Source organism: Neofelis nebulosa, chromosome 4 (genome assembly GCF_028018385.1).
Source record: "Neofelis nebulosa isolate mNeoNeb1 chromosome 4, mNeoNeb1.pri, whole genome shotgun sequence".
Lineage (NCBI taxonomy): Eukaryota > Metazoa > Chordata > Mammalia > Carnivora > Felidae > Neofelis > Neofelis nebulosa.
Window position 1 is genome coordinate 125,546,120 of NC_080785.1, and position 21,420 is coordinate 125,567,539.

Below are 21,420 nucleotides of genomic sequence, written 5' to 3' on the forward strand. Positions count from 1 at the left end.
TATGACATACAGGGAAATATGGAATCTGTCTACATAATATATTGTGAATCAAGAAACATTAATAGCTAACTTTTAAAAATAGAATAATACCTATTTCTGCCGGCATGCCACCCTGAGTAAACTATGTATTATTTTATAACTAAGGCTAAAGTACTATTTTATTTCCTTGCTGTCCATTAATCCCAAATACAGAAAAGGCAATGACCCTATGACTTTATTACCAAAGTCTTCTGAATGACTTTGATGATACAAAAACTTATTTCCTAAGGGACCTTTAGTGATAGAGCCCTGAAAGCCCTATTTCCAAAATTTCACAGAAGTGAGTGTTCAGAATCAAATGAAAACACAAAAATCAGAAGAATTGAGGAAAATGAATCTAAATAGATATTCTGTCATTTATCTAGTACCCCTGAACTTTGCTGTTATTGTTAACAAATACTTAGAGAATATACTATCAATAGATTTTATCATTATTCCAGGAGCAAATATTTAATATCCTAGATGGCCAAGCTCAACTTCCCAAATGTTAACTGATGCCACTACAAATCGCTTGTGGCATATTCCAGGTTTATCAGGAAATTAATGATAGCTTACAGGACAGGAAATACATTTTCATAACTGGTCAGGAGGACTGGCTTTTCATTAGCTTCTTTTCAAGAGCAAGAAGTAAGATATTCCTATTAGGAATTCTGAAAATATTCATATAATGACACTGTGTAAATAGAAGACAACACATTAGCATTTTAAAGGAGAACTTTTCTTCCTCATATTTATGTGTAAAATATTCAAGTGCCTTTACTAATTATTCTTTTAAAGTAATCTCTCCTCTTTTTCAATTGACTAGAACTAGAGCAAAATCAGTGAAACTTTCTAAATTACTAGGTATTATACTGAACATTCAATATTATGTTCTGTGTTTCCCTGATCACTGTCTACTTTTGTCTTCATTCACAACTTACTAATATTTTAATAATTCTATTATAATACACATATTCTCAGGGGGGACAACATTTAGTATGTTTTAAATATCATTATGCAGTACAAAACAAATAGAGACAATGTAGATTCCTTCATAAGCAAAGATTCCCAAATAGTATCCTTTATTTTCCATTACTATCACACACTTTTCACTTTAGAGCTCATAACAACCGTAAGCTCAGAAAGTATATAATAATGAGGTACATAAATAGACACAGAATATAAATACAAGAATATAATAATGATAAGAGCAAGAATTAATGACAACTAACAATGAAACTTCTCTGAAGAAGGCAGCATTCTGGGATGGCCCCAAGATCCCTGTCCCTTGCTGTACACAACCAATATGATACCCTCCCTGTTAATGAGGGTGTGGCGGTGAATACAATGGATTTCAAACCCCTGGTTAGACTATTTCATATGACTCAGGTGATTAGAGGGAGGCCCCCAATCTGTTGGTTCTGAGTTATTCAAAAAAGATATCCTCTTGGATGGTTTTGAACTAAAGTAAACTCTCTCCCTTCCTGAAGGGAGAGGCTTGAAGTGATAAAAATTGCTCTGCTATGAACAAGTAAGCTACTATGTTGTAAGGTGCTTATGGAGGGCACCACACGGCAAGGTCCTGAGGGCAGAGTCTGGCTGACAGTTAGTAAGGCAAGGATCTGAGACCTCATTCCCACATCTGCAAGGGAATGAATGTTGCCAATAATCTGAAAAGTCTGCAAACAGGTACTTCCCTAATTGAGACTCCACATGAAGATACAGCCCACTGACACTTCCATCTTAGCATTATGAAACCCTGAGTGAATAATTCAACTAAAACATGCCAGATGTCTGGTCCATCAAATTTGTGAGATAATAAATGTGGGGTTACTTTAAGTTACTACATCTGTGGTAATTTGTTACACAACAGTACAAATGCAATATAGGTGTACTATCATGTACTGAATATTTTTTAAGGCTTTGCCAGGTATTGTGCTAAGTTTTATATGTATTGTTCCATTTAATCCTCAAAACAAATTCATAAGACAAAAGCTATTAATAACACTATTTTATAGATGGTGAAGCAATACAGGGTAAGTAACTTGCTTAAGGTCACACAGCTAACATGGATGATGGTGAATTTTTAATCTGATCTTATTTAACTACAGAGCTTATGTTCTTAAACACTCTATTCTACTCTCCCTGTGAAAAAGTACACTGAGGCCATGATCCTAAAATCTGTGTGTAAATCAGCTATGTCATTTAAAGGGAAACACTGACTCTCCCTTCTTGTCTCTGGTCTAAAGCCCTTTCAAATCTAAGATTCTCTCATGAAATTCAATCCTTTCATTTTTAATTGACTACACAAAAATGAATACACTTTTATATAGAAAAGTTAAATTAGAAGGGTCAGTTATAAGGTATCTTAGGTTTTCAAGTGAGCTACCTTCTGTCGAAGAGACCCAAAACCCATGTAGAAAACAACATTTTGGGGCAACCTGCACATCTCTGGAACAGGATTAGGAGATACTAAGAGATGGCTTATTTTTTTAAATTATTTTTTAACGTTTATTTGTTATTGAGAGACAGAGAGAGACGGAGCATGAGCATGGGAGGGGCAGAGAGAGGAGAACAGAATCCAAAGCAGGCTCCAGGCTCTGAGCTGTCAGCACAGAGCCCAACGTGGGGCTTGAAGTCACAAGCCACGAGATCATGACCTGAGCCAAAGTTGGACGGTTAACCAACTGAGCCATCCAGGCACCCCAGAGATGGCTTATTTTAAAATTCATTTCTGATATACATCCCAGCTAACGAAGGAATTGAAAATTATTCAAACTCCCTCTGCAAGGATCTTGAAAAGAATAAAATATCTAAAAGTGGGGCTCTATAAAAACACTTATTATGTAGGGGATATGGTTTAAGTATGTTCCTGGGTTCTTTTAAAGGACTATGCCAAGACGTACCACAGTAATGTCAGTGTAAATCAAAACCAGGGTGGTAAGACCCCTCTAGAACTTTCAGGGTCTCAAATTTCCATTTGACTTATTTTAAACTTACTGGACCTCATTTGCATGTTCTTCCATAACCCTCTTGTCCCTCCATTCAATTCTTTGCCCAATGTTGTGGTTTCAGCTGCTCTTCTCCCTCAAGTTCTTATTTGACCTCAATAAGATCTGAACTTGCCCCTATGAATGACCCAGATTCTTTTGCTTAAGCCTTACCAATTCTACAACAAAAGATAAACAAGTCCATATTCACCTATCTGCTGTCTTTCATAAGCACTAACTTAGCTGGGAAACAAAGCATTTACAGGCATGAAACAACATATAATTGGTGTTGTGTCTCATTTCAGAGGTCTTAGCATGATACCACATATGACTGCACCAGATTCCTTATACAAAGTGCTCTCTGGATATGATACCACATGTTTGCTTCCAATGGATCAACTTTTTGTTTTTCATTGCTTTCCTTTCCCCCCTCACTAAACAGTTCATCAATCCCTCTAAGTAGGGATATACTGACAGCAGCAACTTGGTTGCTGGTTATTTATAACCTGGTTATTTAAGACACTTTACCATTTTTTAGGGTAGTTTATTCAACACAGCAGATGATTCTGCTTTCAGCAGCTAGCTAGTACCTTCAGTCTCGTTTGAAACCCCCCTATGCACTTGGGAGGGTCCAACGGAATACCTTCAACATGTGCATGTTAGCTCTTCACATTCATAACCTGATTTCTCTGTTACAACAAATCCTTCCCCTAAAGTTGAGCTGAATTCACCATATCAAGCCAACACAACACAGGTTACAATAGGCTGCTTACGTTGTCAGGAGAGAATGTTTGCCACTTTAACAGGCTTTTCCCTTTACAAATACACCAAGTGGCTATTTACAATGTTAACCTAAGAGAGTGCTCAAGCTCATCATCCAGACTTCCAGATATGATGAATGACTAAGGCAAAAAACACATTTGTTAAGGAAGCAACCCATATAAAGCTTGTAAAGCTTTGATTGATCATGTTTACCCAGTGGATACAAATGTTATTGGCCTTTAAAAAATACTGGGGGGGGGGGGGGACTGTGTTTTGTTTTTGTTTGTTTTTTCCCTTTCTGAAAATCGCTTTTTCAGACCAGTGTGTGTTCAGGCTTACACAATGGAATGGTATGGAATAGAGGTTAACCAGTGATTTTTGTGTAAACAAAATTGATTCCTTTTCTCCACTACATGATGAGATATAAAAATGGTCTACCTGAGAGCAAGCCCTGAATGTTCTGTTTCTTTTTTCAAGGCTGTTTGTTGTTTGTATCATTTGTGCATATACAAACAAAAGCAAGTTAAGTTAATAAACCAAAAAGCTTGACTTTGGCTCTCAAGCCAAACACTAATTAGCTTTTAAAAATATTTTGAAGACTTTGTCCTCTCTGTATAAAATAAAGATTAATTCATTCAGCTTATCATTCAATAATTACTAATTATCTACCTATTATGGGCCAGGAACTTTTATAGATTTTCAGTTTATAGCACTGAACAAACTGATCTCTGCTCTCATGTACTATACATCCTAGATGGGGAGACAGACAATAAGGAAATAAACACATAACACAGAGAGTGAAAAGTGATGTATATGTCCAACATCTGAGCAGAGATCCAAGTAATAATGGACCCAGACAAGCAGATATCTGGAGTAAAAGCAACCCAAATAGAGGGAACCAATGCATAAGCTTGAGGAGCATGAAGAGACTACTGAGTTATCAATATATGTGAACATTCTTGGAATACCATGCTTTCTGCCACTTCTCTGCCTAGAAGTGAGTTGCTTTATGTTCCCCTAAACACAATTCACCATGAGATGACACTGTGAAGCCCAGAATAACTACTGTCACTCAAGTAATACGTATAGAACAACTTATAATCATTTGCCCCATATACTCCGTTTTAGAGCCATTTTATCATAGAGAATACAGTCCTTAGCAATTTCTTTTTTAATCAAAAAAGATACCTAATATGACAAGAAATCCCCAATCCAGACCACAACATCAGCCAAAGTAGAAAAATAGCAATTTCCCTGAAAAACTGATTTCAAAACTATCATCATCCATCATCATCATCATCAATCACAGGAGGCAGCTGCTTTGGCAGCATTATTTTAAGTCCATATTTAACTAGATGACAGCTTAACCTTCTTAAGGAAGCAGAGTAATCTCTCCTTACAACCTCAACCAAGTATAGGAAAGTAGATTTGCTCTAATGTAGAAACTGTCTTTCCTCTGATTTCATAAACATGCAATGGCATTTGATGATTTAATAGGTTCTTGGAATTTTTCTTTTGAACATTCAACACTCTATCAAGACTGGTGAAGAGTGTATAACTCAAGGATTATTGAAGTTACTACACAAGCAGAAACTAATCAACCAAACTGTGTATGACAGCCAGGTAGAAAGGCATCTGTGCATGGACGCCTGGGTGACTCAGTCAGTTAAGCTTAGGCATCCGACTTCAGCTCAGATCATGATCTCATGGTTCCTGTGTTGGAGCCCCACGTTGCGCTTGCTGCTGTCAGTGCAGAGCCTGCTTCAGATTCTGTGTCTCCCTCTCTCTCTGTCCCTCCCCCACTCACACTCTGTGCCTCTCTCTCTCTCTGTGTTGAAAATAAGCATAATTTTTAATTTAAAAAAAAGGCATCTCCACAAATGTACCTCCTAAAGAAGAGACATGTGACTAAATGTATACAATACAATGTACTTGTGTATCACACACAATAGGCACATTTCTCTCCACATTGTATACTGTACTTAACTGATACCCTCCATATGCTGTACACATCCATGCCCCAAGGCCTGTCTTCCTATCTAAATTTGCATTACTTAGTTAGTCTGTAGTAACCATCCTAACCATACCCCTGAACAAAATGAATGCCAATCCCCTCCAAAAAACTTTTCCTAGATTCCCAGGGAGAAGTAAGTTTTGGTATCTCTGAATTCCTCATCAGACTTCATCCATCTCTCTTTTGAGAACACAGCTTATATTCTATTTTGTATTAGAGTTCTTTGTATCCATCATCCCCTTTCTCCTGTCAACGGAAAAACATTTTGGCAATTATAATAGCAGCCTATTTTTATTTACTAAAATAGTATTTATATATTACACTGTTAAGACATGTGGTGAATTAAAAAACACTGCATATCCTAATTATGCTGTACCTTCAAATCAATATCCTCAGTTAAAAATGTGCCTATCATTCACAGCATCACTAAGGGCCAGAACCAAAATAACTATCTGGAAGTTACTTAAAGTATATGTTAACAATAGCAGTTTTGTCATTCAAAAAATGTTTACATAAAATGGCCAAAAAAAATCCCCATTAAAAGCTTCCTTTTGGGATAAGGGGTAGTACAAAATCCTTTCATTATTATTCCCACAGGAGCCAGCACACTGCCTTGATGACAAGTTTTTGAATGAAGTAAATGATTGCACGGTTATGTGCACTTTACTATGTCTGAGTCACAAAATGTCAAAAATTTGGGAGACAGAAGATGGTTGCAAGTTGAGAATGTCCAAGAGAAGCAGAGTACAAATTACAGAATAAATGGAAAGAAAATACATCAAAGCTGTGATTAAACAGAATCCTAACAAAGTTTGAGATTAAGAATCCTATTTGTCCCTGAGGAAAATAATTAGGACCAGTAATATTCTGAAAAATTAACATCCAGCAAGGTGTTCATGTAAGAGCACATGGCAGTTTAAAAATGTGTGCGCGTGTGTGTGTGTGTGTGTGTGTGTGAGAGAGAGAGAGAGAGAGAGAGAGAGAGATCAAGCACACACCCATATCTGCACAAGCACATGTACACCTATCTGTCCGGTGCTAGTAAAGTTGGAGGAAAATATGGTAGGAAAAGAGTAATTCTCAAAACACAACTCTACTTACTACTGGGATATAAATATTGATTCACCAACAAAATATGCAAACTTCAGCATACCTAGACAGTTTATGATTAATGATAGGATACCTAGTTAAAGGTAGCTGAAAGGTGTATCATTTTTCATGACAAAGGACCAATGAGACTCAAAGTAATAAAATGAAGTATTAGGTTAAATTTAGAATTTTTTACTATGCAGTCATTTCTTGAAAAGAAAAATATACATGTGCATTTTTATTGTTTTAAACTAAAATAATAAGAGTTTTAAAGACATGTACATGGTACATTTCTAAAACTCAATATTCCTAATTATTTCCTTTAGCATTCTTCAAAGTCTATACTTCTGAAGAATAGTTACATGAGTTTCAATGCAGTGAGAGCTTTTGGGAAATTAATTATAGCACAAGAATCATACTCAATGTACACACTGTCATTGCCTTTTTCTGGAAATATAAGAACCATTACCTGGGAACCTGTCAATTGTGATATTCTCCAACCTCCTGTGTTATTCTTCTTGATATAGCTAGAATGTATCTGGCACAAAGCAGCTACTCAGAAAGTGTTTGTTAAGCCATGATAAATACTGCATCAATATGTCTATTTTGCCCAAGGTTTAGTTTCTTAAAATGGCAGCTTAAGATCACAAATAAATTGGGATTCTATTGGTCTCGTTTCCTTTCTAATAAATGATTATGGTTTTATCTTCTGTTAGGTCACAAACTTCCAAAATACATTCTGTGAAATATACTTATCAAAGGAAAAAGGGTAGCAGTTCTATCCTTAGAATATGTGAACGTTTAGGGGCACCTGGGTGGCTTAGTTGGTTAAGCATCAGGCTTCGGCTCAGGTCATGATCTCACGGTTATTGAGGTCGAGCCCCAGGTCAGGCTCTGTGCTGACAGCTCAGAGCCTGGAGCCTGCTTCAGATTCTGTGTCTCCCTCTCTTTCTGTTCCTCCCCCGCTCGTGCCCTGTGTCTGTCTGTCTGTCTGTCTGTCTGTCTCTCTCTCTCAAAATTAAACATTAAAAAAAATTTTTTAAAGAATTTGTGAACATTTCTATTTGCAACAAGAGATTTTAGCTGCAGGACTTCTCCCTGTATTTAATATGGAAACATACATTTTGGATACTGTAGAAGATAAATATATATAGTATTTCTCAAATTGGCTTCAGAATTTTTTTTTTACTTCAACTTTATTTTGTTAACATACAGGGCATTACTGGTTTCACATATACAATTCAGTGATTCATCACTTCCATACAACACCCAGTACTCGTCACAAGTGCCCTCCTTAATACCCATCGCCAATCAAGTCCATCTCTTACCCTACTTCAGAATATTTTTAAATTAAATATTGTAGGGGGTTGTTCATATCTTTTCATACTTTAAACATTAAATATCCTGAATTTCAAAGCTTTTAGCTTTGTTTCCAGAAGTTTCATGTGGGCAACCAGTATATATTCATCTTCTTGATTATACAGTCTTTTAGAATGTAGGTCATAAGAAATGTTTGAAACAATGATTACTTATCAGATGATAGTTTGAACAATGTAAAAGTTTTTACATGTAAAAGCTTAAAGGTTTTAAGAATCATGCACCAGGGGGGCACCTGGGTGGCTCAGTCGGTTAAGCGTCCAGCTTCGGCTCAGGTCATGATCTCACGGTTTGTGAGTTTGAGCCCCACATCGGGCTCTGTGATGACAGCTCAGAGCCTGGAGCCTGCTTCAGATTCTTTGTCTCTCCATCTCTCGGCCCCTCCCCTGCTCATGCTCTGTGTCTCTCTGTCTCTCAATAATAAATAAATGTTTTAAAAAAAATTTTTTAAAGAATAAAAGTATAATGCACCAGGAATCTCAGAACCTTTATCTTGCCCTTATATTTGAGAAAAGCATTACCTTTTACCTTCCACAGTGAACTAGATTATGTGTCTCATTCATCCCATTTTCTTCATTTATTCACTTGGTTAATGAACATTTAACCCTCATTATCCCCCACACATGGGCCTGGAAATGGATCATATAAAGATGAATGTAAAGGTTCCTGCTCTAACAGAGACTTTGTCTCATTTCACAAATAAAAATGTAATAACAAGAATAACCCACAGAGTGGTTGGTGACATAATAAAGAGATACAGGCAGTTACCAAATAAGGCAAACACTGCCTCAGGTAGTTGGAAAAAGCTTCCAAGGAGTAGGCCTTCAAAAAGGTAACCTTCAACAGAGGTAGGTATCAAAAAATGAGTTTACCACATTTAAGAGGACGGCAGACAGAGGTCAGTAACATATCCAAAGAAAGAGAACATTTGTTGAGGTGTAGGGATAAAGACATACAGAAGGGTGGGGAATTGAGGTGATGGAGCACAAGGTTAGACTGTGGCTGATGTGTTCAGGAACTTGCATGACAAACTAAGGAATTTAACTGAAATATTATACACACACACACACACACACACACACACACACACACGGATTTCCTTTTTTATTGTTTTGTCCCATTTTTGGCTGGGGCTCTAACTCCCTGTTCAAAATACCAACTTCCTAAAAGCAATGAGAGGAAACCTGATCCTAAAGAGAACAAAGACTGTGTGTCACAGATCTTTTTGTCCTCAGGACCTGGCTTAAAGCTCAACATGTGGGAAGCAGTCTAAAGTATAATACATGGATAGATGGATCCCTGGATCAATGAATGGGGGGAAAAGAAGGAGAAAGGACAAGGAATGAAGGGAAATGTAACAAGAGTAGGAGGGGAAAAGAAAGGAAAGGGAAGAAGAGAACAAAGGAAAACAGGAATGGAAAGTTGGAGCAGAAAGAACACAGTTATATCAATTTTTGTTTATCTGTATTTGCCAGGATGCTGAATTGCAGATAACAAAGACCCTACTCAATCTAGCTTATATAAAAGGGTAATTGGTTGGGTCCTATAGCTCCTAATTATCCTAGGGTGTAGCTGAAGATTAAAGGAAAAATTGCAGGAAGCAGTGCCTGAGGTCACAGAACTGAAAACAACCATTTCAGGACTCTTTCCCTGCCTCCTGTTCAGTCTTGTCCAGGTATCTGGGCTTAGCCTAACTGTGTGGACATTAACCAATTTCCTGTATAGACAGCATCTAACTCTCAATGTCCACACTCTGATGCTACTTTTAGGATACAGATCTACTTCTTCTTGAATTCCTTCATCCAGAGGAAGAGGAAACTGAAATGGTTGCAAGTTGCAACACTAGCGCATGAATTTGGATCAAAATAATTACATCTGCTTTAAAAGACATACAATTTTAAATTATGACATTGTGTTCTGGATTACAGAAGTAACTTTATTATTAAATTATGCAAAGAGACCACAGACATTAAATATTAGACTAACATTTAATAAAAGAACAGTTAGATTTCATTATCAGGGTTAAAATGGTATTAGCTCATAACAAGTAAACGTGGCCAAATCTGAATAATGTCTAACTTCTGCCTCACCAATCTCAAGGCATGACATGAAGATCAAAAAAGATGAAGTGTGTGAATGCTTACAGTAAGGTCTACGAAACTACAGTGGCCATTATAGCTGTCATTTCTGCTGTTATTAATATTCAATAGATGTGAAGAAGCAGAACAAGCAGGGCCAAAGAAACCAAGTCTTGCCTTATAATATCTATCGAAGATTTCCTCCTGACCTTTGATAAAATAAATATATTCATTTAATTCCTTAAATAACTGTTCTTTCCAGCACCAGTATATTTTTTCAAGGTCTTTAGCCCAATACCTCACACTATGGATACAGATGCAGACATTCTTATTTTTCTAGTATTTCTCAACATAAGGAACTGTGTTCAAAGTTAAATACATGATGAGATGATTTACCCAATGGAGTAGAAAACAAGTTGGATAATTGAGATGAACATTGAGAGAATACGTTGATCACAAGGGAACATGCTTTAGCTGATCTGCAGTAGAAGAACAAGTTGATAGCAATCACCTTGAGCAGACAGTTCTGACAATCGGGCATCTAGATGGCCTTGTGAAAGAGGCAAAAGTTAAACTAGACATGGAAAGGTAAGTCCAACTTTGATAGGTAAGGACTGAAAGACAGGAGTATCCCCGACAAAGGAAACTGAGTAAAAGGCAGAAAGGCTGGATCAAATATTGGGCACAATAGCAAGCAATAAGTAGCAGGAGTCTCAGAAACATGAGATAATGGCTAGAAAAACTGAAAAGTAACTGTGGAAACATTCTCCATGTCAGCATTATAACTCTCTACCTAATCCCTGCTATACTTAGCTTTAAAATAGGTAATGAAGGGGCGCCTGGGTGGCTCAGTCAGTTGAGCGTCCGACTTCAGCTCAGGTCATGATCACGGTCCATGAGTTCGAGCCCTGCATCAGGCCCTGTGCTGACAGCTCAGAGTCTGAAGCCTGTTTCAGATTCTGTGTCTCTCTCTCCCTCTCTGACCCTCCCCCATTCAAGCTCTGTCTCTGTCTCAAAAATGAATAAAACGTTAAAAAAAATTTTTTTAATAAATAAAAAAATAAAATAGGTAATGAAATTGGAATTAATTTAGTAAAATAATTATGGTATTTACAACTTTTCTAAATAGCATTACACTTGCCTCTGAAAATAAGTAGATCTATGCTCTCTACTTATATGTTGATATAATTTAACACACAAAGAATATTCGCTGGTTTTTTTTTTAATATTTCCTTTAAATTTTGTTTATGCTGATTTCTATTCTTTTGATGGGAAAGAACACATTTACACATTGCCTTTGTCAAGGCCATGCTGAAAACCACCCTTTGCCATAAAAAGACATTTTTACTAATGGCATATAATCAAACATGCACTTCATTCGTCATTAAAACTTACTGCAAATATTCAACAGCTACATAGCAAATGCAATGAAAACAATAAAGTTGATTTCAAACTGTAATGCCTGTGATTTGTCTCATAAAATACAGGAAAAAAAATGCCTGTAACAAAATTAGATATGCAAAGAACATTTTATTCCCATTTGATTTACAAATGTTTAAAATATAGTTTTTAATATCTGGCATTCGTGATGAAAACTACGTTCTTATTTTAAATGAAGTTAGTGTCTAAATAGGCTCTGCTGCTTGTTGTTATCATTTTTACAGATGAGTTATATATATATATTTTTCTACACAGTGAATAACTACTCCTTGCATATGTAGGCTAATCCATATAAAATAGATTACCATTTTTCATCTACAAAGATGACAATTTTTTTTTTTAGATTTCACCTATCTGATTAAAATCACAGAATTTCAGATTAAGAAAAATGGTCCAAGATATCTACTGGTCTCTGGCCTGGTTCATAAAAATCCCCTCTAGTATAAAAACGGGGGCATTTCTTATCTGCTGTTGTCATGTTTGTAATAAGGAGCTTAAAATAATATATGAATGGAACACAAAGAAGTATTCAATGAGGAATAAGCCCAATACTCAACTGGATCTTTCCCCATATTTACCCACTTCAAAAAATTTTTTTAATAAAACAAAAAAGAAACACCTATTACAAGCAAATAGCTAACCTCGCAATATAAAAGGTTCCTGAACATTATTTAGAGTTTTTGAAATGAGCAGATTAAAGGATATGAAGACTTACAATCTAGACTAAAAATATAACGCATTTATTTCTCTAATTTCAAACAAAGGAACTAAAATTAGCATTCCTGGATAACACTCTTTCATCTAAGTAGTTTAGAAGAATCAAGTGAATTATTCAAATCTAGAAAAGGAAACCACTAGGAAAATAGATATTTTAATGTTCTTCAGCCTGCAACCTATCCAGGAAGAGAGAAATCAGATAAAAGATAACCTTCAGCAAACAAGGTTATGAGAGATTCTTTCAATATGAGTCAATCTTCCGTCTCCATGTCAGGTAAGACAAAAGGACACAGAAAGGAAGCTTGCTTTCTTAGATCCACCCCACCCCAAAATTGAAGAAAACAAGAATACTACTGAATACCCAAAGAATCAATTGCACCTTTCCACTGTTCGATCCCAAGAAGTAAATTTACCGCACCCTGTACACTGTTCATAACAGTGTTACTGATACAAAATTATTCACCTCTAAACATTAGCTTTTTCAACTATGAAATGAAATTATTTTAGGGAAGAAGTCATGTAAGAAATCATGTATGATTTAGCCCACTAACCATACAAATAAAGTGGGCTTTAGGGAAACTGAATAGCTTAAGATCTCACAGCTCTTGAGAGCAAGATTAGCCTCAAAACACTTGCCTTGAAAATTCCTGTCCCAAGGCTTTGATGGCCCAAGACTGTAGGATACCATCTACTTTGTTTTAATTTGGACATATTTGCTATGAGATCGGGTATGTACCATATATGTGTCTGTGCAAATATCTGTATATGTTAGACAGGCATTAATGTAGTTAAAACTCAATTTTATACTGATTAATAATCATTCTTAAATGGCCAGTAATCCTTTTTAAGTCTAAAAATCTTCTCCGTAAATTAAATTCTGTAATGCCATAGGATTACATGCAATTAGGTAAGCAAATACCAGTCAGTGTATTACCACAAAATTACCAAAATATACACTGCTAAAACAAGAAAACTGGTAATTTTCCAGTATATCATGCATGCACTACATTAGAAGGAGCAACAACAGAAAACTTAATACAAAATACAAAGGTGTTAGATTGAAAAACAGATGCTTATTGAGAATTTTCCTATTGAAGAAAGAGCCAACCCATCACTAAGATTGGCAACAATCTTTTACAGGGCTAAGGTGGGTTTACAGGGCTAAGGTGGGTTTCAAAATACACATGTTGGCAATGTTAGAATTTAACATGACAATATAAATTGCATAAAAAACACCAAAGGGGTGTATATATATATATATATATATATATATATATATATATGGGAAAACAAATAAATGTACTGTACATTACAGTTATCTGGATAATAAATTTAAGGTAATTAGTTAACTTTCTTATTTTAAGAACTGTACAATTTTATTATTATTATTTTTTTTAATGTTTATTTATTTTTGATAAAGAGACAGAGCTTGAGTGGGGGAGAGACAGAGAAAGAGAGGGAGACACAGAATCCAAAGCAGACTCCAGGCTCTGAGCTGTCAGCACAGAGCCCAATGTGGGGCTTGGACCCATGAACCATGAGATCATGACCTGAGCCAAAGTCAGAGGCTCAACCTACTGAACCACCCAGGCGGCCCCAAAACTGTAGAATTTTATAATACAGTGGCAAATGGAATTTCATAATTTTTTTTGCAAATGAAGTTTTGGGGCTACACATTACATTTAAAACAACCTATTATAGTTTATTATAATTGCTACTGCTTTCTGTATATATTACTAACACAGAAAGAGCTACTTACTAATTCCATAACTGAAAAGGAAAAGTAGTCTCAGTTATTATCCACAGTCAAAACTTTTGTACAACTCCTAAAAGATAATTTATATACTACTTTACACATATAGATCTTTTTATTTAAATAAAGGGTACATACCCCTAAATATGTTATTCATCTCAACCTCAACTGCTCATCACCTACAAATAAAGAAATGGATTTTAGAATACAGCATAAACCTGGGCCTTTTTTTTTTTTTTAAGTTAGTGGCATGCCAGTACTGCTGGTTTTAGAATAAAATGTTTCAATGTTAAAAAAAAAAAAAAAAAGTGTCTCAGGGAATTACAGAGGATCTGATTTTATCATGATATTTTTTAAACTGTGTAATTTTTTAAACTGTGAGCAAGAAAACTATCATAGTAAATCTATTAAAAAAGCCTAAGAGCTGATTTATATCCAAATATCTAGAATAAAGAAGAGATACTAATAGTTTTGCTTATTGTACACATTATAGTAAACATTTGAGTTTCATATGAAACTAAAAACTCATCATTTGAAATTAAGGAAAAATTTCCTCAGGTCATAAAGAGCAACAATTAATATTCATTCCTTGTAAACGACATAAAATCTCCCTTCTCACCATCTTTTTAAAAATAATTGCTAATCTTTTTAGATCAGAATTATTTTAAAAACATGAAATCTAAAATTTAAAGGTTACATAAATTATGCAACAATTAAAAATTATGACTTAATTTTTTTAAGTAATCTCAACACCCAACTTGAACTCATGAATCCGAGATCAAAAGTCCCATGCTCTTCCGAAGGAGAAAGCTAGGCACCCCACAAAAATTTTAAATGGTATGAGGGTTATCCAAAATTTACAAATGCCCCCACTTTTATTACCCTCAGAAATTGAACACTGACCTTTTCTAAATTTAAACTCTAAGTGATATTGATAATAGTTTGGACTTAACACAAATTTATATTTGCATTTCTAGGACTTATGTTTTATCTTCAAATTCTCCTTTCTGAGGTCTATATACATGCAGCCAATTGGTTACCTGATATCACTATTCGGATACTCTAAAGGGATGTCAAATTCAACATGTCTGAATACAAATACATGATTTCTTATACCAATTCTCCCCTGAACCCAAATGGTCTACTTCCAGTGCTCGTAGTAAATGGTACCACCATAATTCACCAGCCAGAGAGGTAGGAGTCACACACATCTTTTTCTTTCCCCTATTGGAAGAGTAGTCAATCCACCACTAGATCCAGACCATTTAACTTCATCCACATCTCTGTCACCAACTCCCTTCCACCTACCAACATTTTATACCTCAAACAGCAGTAAGAACATTCTCACTGCATTCACCACTGACATCGCCTATCCTTTTTGCCCCTACCCATTTCAACCCTCTGAGGATGCTTCAGTGTCTTCCTATTAGTCATGCAAAATGACGAAAATTCTTTAACAGGCCTACAAATCCCCATATCATCTAGCTTTTGCCAAATATTCCCTGTATCTTCCACCATTCTCCACCCTCTGCACTCCAGATAGAAGAAAGTGTTTTCAGTTCTTGAAATCTGTGATGATCCTGCCCATTTAAGGGTTTTTATACATAGTATTGTTTCATCTGGCATATTCTTCCCTTAACCCATTTCCACCTATTCTTTCTGTGGATCACCATTTAAACTTCACTTTATAGGCATTAGAAAGAGGCCTAAGTCAAGTCCTCCTAATATGTTATACTCTCACAGGACAACATTTGCTTCTTCAAAGCATTGATCACTGACTGTCTATGTGACTTATTACTACATCCCTAACTGCAATGTAAACTAAATGATGGTGGCATCGATGTTGCGTATCCCTGGTGCCTAGCAGGGAGCCTGACATGCCATAGGTGTTAGTGACTGAAATTAAAATAAGTGAATAAAAGTGATAGTTTGGGGGCATATCTTTTCTATACTCGATTCATACTAAGGCATGATGGTATGAATGGAACAGATACATGTTATATTCTTGAGAAAAATATTTAAGATTATTCCTGAACCCCAAAACCAAAGGTGGAATCCAATAATGATACTTGTAAAGCATTAATTACTTCTTGAAGACCAAAACAAAATTATTTATTCCTCACATGTAATTCAATGAATAAAATTTAGTAGGTGTGGAATATGGATAGAATAAAAGAAGTTTCATTTTATGAAGCTTTTCCATTTACAGCACACTTCCAGATAAATGTTTGACTTAATGTCCAAAGGGGATCATGTATTGAGTATCTACTGGTATTATCTCCAGTTATCGGACTTAGAAGTAGGGTAAAAGACGTTTCATGTTTGGCCTGTGGTCGCATTACTAATAGGTACAATGAGACCTCTTACCTCCAACTACTGTGTAATTTCTACTAAATTACAGGGCCTTGGCAGTGATCCAGATGATGTGAACCAGACAAGTTCTCCTAATGACACCATGCTGTAACTCCATGAGGATTATGTTGCTGCTACACAAAATTTTCATGACAATATATGGAATCTATACTACATTGTAACTAAGGAAGCACTCACCCCTCAAAACTCAACTCTACCAACCTAAACTTTCCAAGCCTTTCTCCACTGAATTAAGGCTTACCTCTGCATCTCCTATTGCAGAATTTCCTATAGTACATTTTACACTGGTTAGTGACACTTCTCTTTTAACTAAACTGTATGGACCAGAAGCAAGATGGTATTCATATTTGTACCCCAGCACCTAGTACAGTGCCTCTCTCACAGTGGTCACTGAAACCCTGGGGGACAGGTGTGAGTGGATGTGTGCAATAGTAAATGAATGAAATAGGCCAAGAATAAACACAGTGTTACATGATCCTGTGACTTCTAAATCATCAAAACTTAAAACATAGACCATTTTATTGACATTTGGTTCTCTAGTTGGCATAACCGTTAATCAAAATACATCATGTACCAAAGCTCCTCTTACTGACAAGTTAAGGACCTATACAATTTTCATCAGGAAAAAATATTATTTTAAGCCAATAGAAACAATCAAACATTTATAAAAAACCATGACAGGAATGGGGCGCCTGGGTGACTCAGTCAGTTAAGCATCTGACTTCAGCTCAGGTCATAATCTCGCGGTTTTTGAGTTCATGCCCCACCTCGGGCTCTGTGCTGACAGCTCAGAGCCCAGGGCCTGCTTTGGATTCTGTGTCTCCTGCTTTCTCTTCCCCTCCTATTCTCATGCTCTGTCTCTGCCTCTCAATAATAAATGTTAAAAAAAAATTTTTTTAAACATGACAGGAATTATTTTAAAAATGAAAAAAAATAAAATGATATACAGTAGGTTTAATTTGTTCAAAATTTTGAGTTATTTTTTAAGTATGTACTGTAGCATGTTGAAATACCAGATGAAATATTCCCCTTCTACATAGATAGTAAGGGTCCAGGGTTTGCGACTGCATCAAAACTAACTTCTGTATTAATAAGCTGCTTAATGTAAGGAGCTTTCAGGTTACCTGGCAAGTATAATCCTTTATACCTGGCTAAATGTACAAATTGATAACAGCACCATTAAATCTCATGGCATTCACAATAATCATTCAATTCAAACTCTATTCAAAATACAAGTAGAATGGAGAAAAGTAAATCTTTTGTTTCTGCAATGTATAGACTCATAAGTCTTCTCAACCACTTTGTTCTTTTGTTAGTTCTCAGAGTTCTAAGACAGCAGATCTTATTAATATGACAGAAAGGCCAAGATAGATGAAAACTCAATTTTTCCAAATAACTATAGCCTTTTTTTTTCCCAAGCAAAAAATAAACTCAGAGCAATACTATTCAAAGCAAATGAACAGATTTTATCAAAGCTTCAAGCAACAAGGAAAACAAGTATCTGGTCCTCTTTTAGCATAAGCCTGAATCATTAAGAGACTGAGGTAATACTGAAAATGCAATCACATGCTTTTCTGACAGCGAGATGGGTGCTACTGACTCAAGAGAAGGAAAATAGAAAAAAATATGACAAGAGCAATATGCTCTTTGTTAGGACCCCACTAACACACTGATCTTTCTGACAAACGTAATCAACAATGCATCTGGCCTTATGCTCAAGGAAATTATTTTATAAATTTATTTTATAGTTTACTAACTCCAGGTATCATACTCAGTCTTCTCATCTCTCTAAAATGTCATTTAATGAATTTTCTTATCAGATATATCAGCATAAATCCTGTCAAAGATTTCCTGGTCTAGGGTCTGGAATAAAGGCATATGTATGAGTAGTTCTGTCTAAGGACAGAAATTCCACAAGCTGATAAAGTTTTTAAGTCTTATTTAGAGCAACAAAAGATCTTTTAATACCTATCTAATCCTGGTTTTCTTACCAGATGGTAAAGTTGCCATCTCAGAATCTAAAAGCTAGCTGGCAAATTATCATCCACAAACAAAGAAAGTCTATTAGATACCTCAGAGAGCAAAGATTCATATGGGATGGCTGGAACAGTAAAGAAATACTGCCAACGCTAACTAAATAAGGTGGATTTTCCATGTGATTGCAATTTTTCCACCTTTGCTGTATATTTCACTTCTTGCTCAAACAGGGCATGGGTAATTTTGAGAAAGGTGAATCACTGGGCTCAAATCAAGGAGTCCTAACTCTTCCAAGAACTTTCTTGGGAAAGAAATGAGCTTTTTCATCTATAAAATTAAAGTGGTGTGCTAGAGGACCTTCAAGTCTCTGCAAGACAGAAGAACTATGATTTCCAGGATGATTTTGTCATACCGCTGCTCCATTAAAAGGTTTACCAGAGAGGTCAGTGGAATAAATCCAAAGAAAATGATCTCCATATCTCAAAAAGACCTCATTTCTCATGCCGTCTACACCTGTCCTCAGTCACTGGAAATAATCCTTAAGTGGTATTATTCCAAAGACAATTATTTAATGCTGAATTGTACATGCCTAGTTCACAAGAGCTGCCTATATAATAGTCAATGCATATAGCTATTAAAGAATATAGAATACCTCACAAGACTGGGAAAAAATTAACAAAGCAGAAGCTTTTTAACCAAGTACTTAAGAGGTTATGGAGAGGCCACGAAGTGAAGTTATGAAGTATGTTTCTAGTCAAGAATGCCATCTACTGACAGACAATAAAGTACTCAATATTCATATGATTTTATTGAGTGAAGAGTCAACAGCGGATTTCATTCCTGGATCAGTTAAGAATCCTGGAAGTAAAAATAAAAGTCCATCAGTTCTTAGCATCCCTTTGGGGTTTCTGTGGATATATATTTAATAACTGTCTTATTTCAAAATGTTCAGTTTAACCCCATTTAGCCTTAAAAATATAATAACAGTGGACAGATTTGCCAGCCATCCTTGGATGGTTTGAGTGCTCCTAACAGGTGCCTCATTAATTAACTTCTTAGGACATGAACGGATTCCTATCAAAAGCACTGAAATCACCTCAGAAAAAAATAAGCCATTTTTTAAAAGGAGAACCTGTCTGCCAAAGTGAAGAAGCTCCTACATAGCTCACTCAATTTTTCTTATGACTTTCCACTGACAAAGTCATCTCATTTAAAACTTGCTAATCCCCTGGTAGGGCTGTTTTGAGATGTGAGGATGATAAGGGCTATGATAAGGGTTCAATTTCAACTACAACAGAAAATACAACTGAAAAAAAGAATATTTTGACACCTCATGTTTTCCATCTATTGAACTGGCAAAGATCAATAGATTTACACTGTGTTGGTAAGTGCAATGGGTAAAAAAAACATTCACATACCTATTTTTAGTGGGTGGATCCATTGGTACAAATTCTGTAGAGGGTTATTTACCAATATCTATAAAAAGTAAAAAAGCAATTTTTTTTTACTTGTAAATATCTTCTCTAGAGTTATACAGTCTAGAAATATAAAGTCATTGGGGCACTTGCTACTCGTTTTAAGAATTACTTATATAGTGAAGAATAAATGAAATAATGTGTTTCAAGTATATAAAACAAAATGTGTAGCGTAGTTCATGTCATTGTCATTAGATGATGATATGATTAATCATTTTAGGAAACACTACAAAATTTCAGACAAGTGAATGTTCCATTCATTATGGTAAAAAAAAAAAAAACCTTATGTGTATACTACATATATCAGTATCTAGAACATGACTACTTTAATGCTTTGGTAAGCCTTGTCAACTGGGGAAATTTTGCAGTAATGTATAATCATGTGTGTCAATTTCCTAGGAATATTTTATTTTGAATTAATAAAGGTCTAAAAGATTAGGAAAAAATCCAAAATCCTTATAATCTTGATAAAAATTAATATAATTTTATTAGGACATAATTGATTGAATAAGTTGACACATAGTTTAAAATTTTTCCAGCTTTTTTTTCTCTTTCTGTAACTAAATTACATCCTAACCATTATCAACCATTCATTTTAGCTGAATGAGAAAAAGAAAAAAATGTTAAGTGAAAGCACATTCATTTGACATTAACCCAAAATAACCAATTTGCTTCTCATGAGCCTTGGCTGTTGCTGAGGTGCATTTGTTAAATTATAGCAGCAATTTTTCCTCAGGAATCTTCTAATTTTGTTCCAATCACTAGAGTCATGTTTATGTATTTCCTTGCACAGATATACTGCTTCCTCAGAGAACTCTTGAGAATAGAAATTTTTTATCAGATGATTGAATATCAAACAGTGAGATGACTAGCCGGTTAGGTTAAAAATATGAAAAGACATTTAAATTTAAACATAAAGGAGATTGTCTGAATGACAAATTATGGGTGATGTAGAGGAATGAATCAGAACTTTTTCCCTTACTTTTCTCTCAGAGCTTCTCCATATCTAAGCAGGAAAGCTTGGTCTCAGTATCCTACTGTTCAGTGCTGTGCTGTCTAATAAAGTAGCCACTGGCCAGATGTGACTATTGAGTGTTTTGTTATGTACCTAGTAAACATTAAAGATGTAGTGTCAAAAATCAATTTAGAGTATCTCATTCATAACTGTTTTAATATTGATACATGTAGATACAAACTTTGGAACACATGGTGTTAAGTAAAATTTCACTTGTTTCACTGTACTTTTAACTTTGACTTCTAGCAAACTTGAAATCATACCTTTGGCTTACATATTTCCACTAGTGCAGAACTAGTGCATACCTATCTATGATGTAGTACATTCTATTTGTTCCTTTGT

General features: G+C 35.4%; 1 protein-coding gene across 5 annotated transcripts in view; it reads right to left on the bottom strand.

Moving 5' to 3' along the window:
- Window positions 1-21,420, bottom strand: part of CNTN4 (contactin 4) — a 914,517-nt gene that overhangs the window by 761,126 nt on the left and 131,971 nt on the right. The window contains exon 2 of one of the 5 annotated variants that reach the window (XM_058726183.1): window positions 14,377-14,417. The exons of the other annotated variants lie outside the window; for them this stretch is intronic. The gene's annotated coding sequence lies outside the window, so the exon portion shown is untranslated. The remainder of the gene's footprint in view (window positions 1-14,376; window positions 14,418-21,420) is intronic. 5 annotated transcript variants of the gene reach the window in all.